Source organism: Megascapheus bottae, chromosome 1 (genome assembly GCF_031878675.1).
Source record: "Megascapheus bottae isolate mThoBot1 chromosome 1, mThoBot2.hap1, whole genome shotgun sequence".
NCBI lineage: Eukaryota > Metazoa > Chordata > Mammalia > Rodentia > Geomyidae > Megascapheus > Megascapheus bottae.
The window spans coordinates 71,757,670-71,765,134 of NC_143509.1; the positions used below are offsets into that span (position 1 = coordinate 71,757,670).

Here is a 7,465-nt window from a genome sequence, read left to right on the forward strand (position 1 = left end):
CTCCTTTGCTGTCTCTTGGGTATCTCATATTGTTACAGTATCTCACTTTGTTATCTGATATATTGAATCTATTTGTATTTGGTTATTTGAAATTTGATGGGGAAGGGGGGAAAACCAAGACGGGGGGTGGGGGGTGGGGGGGAGGGTGATGGGTACCAAGACATGTGAAAGGGTATCAGTGTATGTGAATTAATGCACCTTCTATCTGGCAAATATCATGTAACCCTTTTATTAATTACAATAAAAAATTATAAAAAAAGAGTTTATCATAGACTTTCCTTCCAGGTTATCTTTGAACTACATCCTCATATCTTTTTCTCCTAGGATAGCTGGGAGTACAGGTGGGGGCCATTAGCTCCTGGCAAATGAAACTTTTAAAATCTCTTCAATATTTTCAAGCTCCGAGTTCTACAGTGTTGGATACCTCAAGTAAAAAACAAAATCTTCCTTCTTAATTTATTTGTATGGCATTTCTTGTATGTCTATCTTTCCTGTCTTTACACTTGGCAGAACATTCTATCTCAAACAATAGATAATAGCTCTATTGTTTCCACAAAAGAAGATATAGTATTGTCCACAAGATGAGCAGAGGAAAAAATATAAATAGAAAATATTGCAATTCTACTGGTAGGAACAACTTTTATCAGAGAAAGAGAAAACAAACATTATGCAAAGGCAGAAATACAGATTCATAATCAGGCTTAAAATTTGATAGTGTTGAGAAGTTAAGTATCCTGTTATTTCAATAGAATATCTCATTCTGTTATTTTTCCAATTCAACCGAGATTGGGAAGAATGCACAGCTGGAAAGAAAATAGAAATTTGTGACCATGAACTTAATGCTCAACAGATGTAGAGGTTACAGAGTTCCTTCACTGCTCTTACAGTGAGAATGTGGAGGGAATTTGAAGTATATCTAGCAAACAAGTATTTAAACTGAATCTATTCAGTACTTACTTGAACAATTATATTTACATGTGTCATTGGCATGTAAAATTACTAAAATGAATATTATTGACTCAATAGGTTTCTCATATCTTGATGCACAGTCTGTTTGACTATTTATGATTATATTTTCTCTAATTTGTTCTCTAATCCTGGTTTTCTCCAAGTATTAACTCTAATTGTTTACGTATCTGCATTTCTATAATTAGTAGAGTTTCCAATAATCTCCTTGGCCAAATTTAGTTTATATTAATTTGTTTAAAAATTATATGACCAAATGAGATGTTTATTTAAGTTTATACCTTTTTTAACTTATTTCCTTTGTCTTTATCTTTTCTATCAATGCTGCCAACAATATGTATAACTCTTTCATTTTAAATTCTTTGGATATTGTTCTTTCCAGTGGCTTGTGCATGTACTACTAGAGACTCAGGAGGATGAGATCTGAAGATCAAAGTTAGAAGCCAGTCAAGATTCGAATGTCCAATTAAACCTTGAAAAACCTTGAAGTGACACTGTGGCACAAGTAGTATAGCACAAAGGTCCTCAGAGACAGTGCCCAAGCCTCTGACTTGGATCCCCAGGACTGGCAATAAAAAAAAAGCTTGATAAGTGTATGCTATTCTATTTCCCAACATACATTTTAAATTATCTATGGATACTTGAAAATATGTAGGATATGGTTTCTAAGCCTTATATTTCTATTTTGCTACCAAATGAGAATGTTGCTGATATTTAATTTAAAATAATTTTTCTTGGTAAAACAATTTGTGTTTATGTAAGTGATTAGGAAAAAGAGATAGAGAAAAAGAAGAATAGGTTGGAAATAAACTTTACCACTTGGGTGGTATCAGGAGAGAGGGAAACTGAGACTAACATGTGAGAGGTTGCCACAATGTTCAAAAAGAAATGTACTCACTACCTTCTGTATGGTAACTGTAACCCCTCTGTACACACCTTGACAATAAAATTAAATTAAAAAGAAAGATAAATTATCTCATATTGTTACAGTATCTCACTTTGTTACCTGATATATCGGATATATTTGTATTTGGTTATTTGAAATTGGATAGGGAAGGGGGGAAAACAAGATGAGGGGTGGGTGTGCGGAGGAGGGAAATGGGGACCAAAACATGTGAAAGGGTATCAATGTATGGGAATTAATGCACCATCTATCTGGCAAATATCATGTAACCCTTCTATTAATTACAATAAAAAATATATGAAAAAAACTCAAAAAAAGAAAGATAAAGACAAATATCACTCTTTCCTGTAGGAGAAGAAAGTAGAGAAAAACACAACAAATTACAACCACAATGGCTAATTCTGGTTTGAAAGGGATAAGCACTGCCTTTTCAATATTTATAAACCTCTCTACATTTCACTCAACCTAAGACGGAAATTTTTGCTGATCCTTTAGCCTAAATGAATTGATTTCTAGTCATCACCCTCTGTCAATCTGTTGGTAATTGTTAGTTCTTGAACTCTTGACAGAAACTTAGAAAATATATAGCACCCTTTCTTCAACAGTCCTTTCATAGATGTATGACATATTTGGTTCTCTTAGTGGATACAGAATAATTTTGAAGAAGTAATCAAGGGACAAATGAAGCTGAGAGACATTTTTCCAAAGACTTAAGGTACTTTGTATACTAGTGTAAACAGATGTGGGAAAAGCTAATGAAAAATTTAATTCTGTATTTATGGAAACCAAGAGTTCTTGCTCTTGTATTACAGGCTGCCAGATACAAAGGCAAGCACATTTCCATTCATATTCTCTTCACTCATTACTTTTGCAAGAATATAGAGCTACTTCTCTTAATACATTGGTTCACATGGAGATGAAGTGAACCTTAAAAGAGGAAAGCATCTAATCTCATCATTACATATTAATTCTAGCTTCTTAGCATAGAAGTACTGAGTACAGAAATTTTTAGGTTGAATGTATGAAGATAATAGAATGAGCTCTGATTTTCTTCTATTGACCTGGGTGATAATGGTTACTTCGGTAAAAATGGTCTGATGTATGAAACTATAACAAATCTACCTGCTTTTCTCTTTTAAATAGGATTAACTTGTAGAAATCTATTAATTCCATTAAAGCAGTGGGAGCCATATCTCATGTCCATTAAAGGAATAAAAATGCTCAGGTAGTTGTTTAACAAGACTGGTAAGGGAGAGAAATGTTACTGAAAACCTATCATTTCCTCTAACAACACTTTAAACTGTACACCAGTTATGGTAACTTACTAATTATTTGACATGTTCTTTCCCTTACTAATCAACTTGAAAAGAATAACTTGTAGAAATGTAATTTAATCATCAAATTCATTGATCAATAATACTTTTTCTATGTGATCAGTTATTCATACTTATCATTACTTTTAGATTATTTTGAAACTATCTCTTGATATCATGCATAAAATTCACTTGCCACTAGTGAAAACACGTAAAAAATAGTCTAGATGTTGAATATTTGGGAAACTTAAACATTATAAAAGAGATTTGCAAGTTCTTCTTTAGAATCAAATGGTAAATATTCTAGACATATTAGGGCGATAAGAATTCTATTCCTCATTTTTAAGTTTCTGATTTGTGTGTTCTTATACTCTTTTAAAAAGTGTTAACATTTTATCTCCAATGATTGATCTTGTATCAGATTTGCTTAGCAGGCTATAACTTAGTTCTCTGATTTAAAGCACCATCTACACCTCATTGTTAACACATACAATAGCAATTCTGCTAATTTTTTTCTAATACGTTTTAAAAAGAATTTTTCAGGAGATGGGTAAAAATAATCTTGAGTATGACTATTTGCAATTAAAAGTACTTCACCAAGAGGTGAACTCTTACTAAAATGTAAATGAGCTTCTCCACCTATAAATGTGAGAAAGAAGGAACAGTCCTAAGGAGGCTCATGCCTTGGCATTCATGATACCAATCTATTGTGTATGTTAACAGTTTCTTAATTACAATGTATAAGATATCCAGTTCTATGTGTCTGGACATCCTGTAGAATTAGAGATGAAAGTCTACATTTTTGGATTCTAAGAGTTGGAGGATTATGGTTCAAAACTAGCCTGGGCATAAAAGTCTGTGAAAGGAGAGGGAAGGAACGGCATCACCTCTAGATCTGCTGCCTGACCACTTTCATGCTGGGCCCTGGCCCAGGCTTCATGCACACGACGCCCCTGTGGCCGGACCCAAGTGACAGCGACCTACAAGTACGTGAACATGCAGGAACCACTGAACATGAGGTCAGGCACTGACCGGACAGCACGAACCTTGCTGTGAACTGAACTCAGCTCTCATCCGCCATTGGGAAATGACCCTGAGCTACTTGTTCTAGGAGCCAGCCACCAACAATTACCCATTTGAGAAGGGTCCGCCGAGCCCACATTTCAGAGGGGAGCACGTGGACAGCAGCCACCGGACCACCCTCTATGACACTGACATGACCAAGTGCATCTTCTACGGCTTCTGCCAGGAGGCCTGGCCTGTGGACTCAATTGTCCTCTAGGGAGATGCATGAGGACCTGCTGTACAACGAGAAGAAACTGCTCAACACTGGGGACAAGTGGAAGTCTGAGAACACTGCCAACATCCAGGCTGCCTGTTCCCGTGATGCCCTTGCCTCCTCCGGCCTCACTGCAACCCTACTGCCTCATAAAGAGCTCAGCCCTCCCTTCCCTCCCCCCAAAAAATGTCTGTGAAGCTTCAAATTCAACTATCACAAAGCAAAGCTGGAAGCATGGCCCAGGTAGTAAAGGACCACTTAACAATTTGTGTAATGCTTTACTACTTAAGTAAGCAAGAGGTCTGACCTCAAACTCTGCTACCCTCAAAAAACAAACAAATAAAATGATGTAAGTCTGAATGTCTTAGCTCTTCCTATTGTTTTTCTGTTTTAACTTTTGCAGTGTTTATTAGTATTATATGTGCACATATCCTGGGGTCTCTGTCTCTGCTCTCTGTCTCTCTGCCTCTCTGTCTATGTCTCACTATCTGTGTCTATCTCTGTTTCTCTCTTTCTTTCTTTCTTTCGTTCTTCCTTCCTTTCTTTCTTTCTTTCTTTCTTTCCTTCCTTCCTTCCTTCCTTCCTTCCTTCCTTCCTTCCTCTCTCCTCCCTCCCTCCCTCCCTCCTTCTTTTCTTCTTTCTCCTCTTTCTTTCTTTCTTTCTTTCTTTCTTTCTTTCTTTCTTTCTTTCTTTCTTTCTTTCTTTCTTTCTTTCTTTCTCTTTCTCTATCTCTGTCCCTGAACTCTTCACTTCAAGGCTAGAGCTCTACCAAATGAGCAACAGCACCACTTCCAGCTTTTTTCTATGTTTGTGGTACCAAGGAATCGAACCCAGGTCATCATGCATGCTAGGCAAGAACTCTACCACTAAGCCAAATTTCTGGCCCTATGCTATTTTTTTTTAAAGCCTACTGGATTTGGGAAAGAAAACTTCTGTTTCACAAGCAAGTGTGGAGAAGATAGTGAACTATTATGCCCATTGATTTTAGGGATTAGGGATTTGTTTACAAGCCACTGATGTTAATGAGAGAGTTGTTCATTGGTCACTCACATTTCTGCATATCTTGAAAGTTTTTCCCAGAACACATGAAATTTTATAGATAGGAACATGGTATATTCGACAGTGTCTTTCTCCCCCCAAAAGCAGAAAGTCAGAAAGTGTAGTCCTCTTTCCTTCATTCTGTGGGAATTTGATCTCTGGAAACCAGACTCTATGTTAAAACAAAAGAAAATAAAGCAAAACACTTTTTTTCTTTTCTTATTTTTACTAATTACTAGTCTTTGTTTCTAATGCGTATGTCACATGACTCCTTCCAGGTTCTATGAAAACTTCCAAGACAATCCAGAGAATCTTACAAGTTAGCCATGGCCTGATTCTTGATATATGTCTAGTTATGAAAAGAATCCTCTGCTTTAAAAAAATTCTTGTCAATTATTAGGTTTTGCATTATCTTTTCTATATAACTATATTATCACTAGAAAAAGACACACATGACTTCTTTTGTTTTGTTTCATATGCCTTCACATTTCTGTATTTTTGAGGAAATAAGAATTAAAATATGTTATATTTTATTCTAGACTTAAAAACCTATTATTCATATATAAGAATATGTTGAAATATAATTTTTCCTGATCTATATAGATTCTGGGAAAAGACTGAAACAGATTTAGAATATCCCTTGATTTATATCAGGACTTACTAAGATAGTACAATTTTTGCAAATGTGATTTATAAGGATGGGGAAAATTTGCTTGGCTACTCCATTTTCCAAAATTTTCCACAGAATCAACAAGGGATATACATAAATATTTTGTTACCTGGATTTATACCCTCCATTAATGGACATTGGTAAAACTCAAGATCTTCAGGGAAACTTGATAAACTGGAGACCTGGAAGAGTCAATGGTTTATATCTAGGGTGAATCTGAAGGCATGATAATAGGAGTATTATAATGGAGTAGTTTCTGCCCAAATCCAGCAGGAATATCTCTTAGATCACATTCAATTATAAAATACATATTGAATTACAGATTTCTAAGGAAGCAAGACCAGAGGAATTTTTATCTGCTCTGGAGTATGGAAAGTGTTACGAGGTATGGAAAGTTGAAAATGGCAATCTTTTTGTTTTTACGGGTCCTCTACTGATTAGATCAGCCCTGCCCATATTAGGGAATACCTTCTACTCTAATCAGTGCTTTAATTTAATTGTTAATCTTATTCAAAACAACTCTTACAAAAACACCCAGAATAATGTTAGACAAAATATATGAACATAGTATGGCTCTGTGAGGCTAATATTTAAAATTAACCATTGAACTACAGACTTATTCCAAGTACAAAAAGGAAGGAAATTTGGAAGTAGATAAAGAAAGCATATATATATATTCTATATTTATAGCTTTGTTATTATTAAAGATTTATCAAAACAAGGCTTAACTAGGACCACTGCTCGGAATAATCAACTGACCATAGCTAACATGAGCTATTTATTTCTTCTCCTAGGTGATTTTTTGTCAGTGATATTAATATAGTATTCAAATAAAGCTTATACTTTTATGAAAATCCTTTGCACATTCTGTGTTTTAGCTTAGCCTTTTGGAAAAGTTTATCAAACTGAGATTTTTAAACACTTTTTCCTTTTTCTCTTTTTCCTTTGCAGTTGTACCATAGTATCCTGCATCCTGTCATCTTGAAACTTGTAATCCACCAATTAAATTGTTATGACTGTAAGAAAATATGATTACAATTAAACACTTACCTACACATAATGGGGGGAAATTCACAAAAATATCAATAATCAATAGTGTAATAAGGCACTAGAAAAGTTAAAAATCTTTGCACACAGGCTTTCATCTTATTCTAGAATTCATCTGGAATGGCATATGGCATTAGATCTGTCAAAGTTTCTGCCTGTGTTACTTCAGTTGGTAAGTGAATGTTCAGTTTGCTTTTGAAAAATATCTCTTTGAAGATAGATCACTCACAATGCTGACACCAAAATCT

General features: G+C 35.0%; 1 pseudogene; it reads left to right on the forward strand.

Moving 5' to 3' along the window:
- Positions 1 to 4,101: 4,101 nt before the first annotated feature.
- LOC150069415 (NADH dehydrogenase [ubiquinone] iron-sulfur protein 8, mitochondrial pseudogene) lies at positions 4,102 to 4,658 on the forward strand (annotated as a pseudogene).
- Positions 4,659 to 7,465: the final 2,807 nt, after the last annotated feature.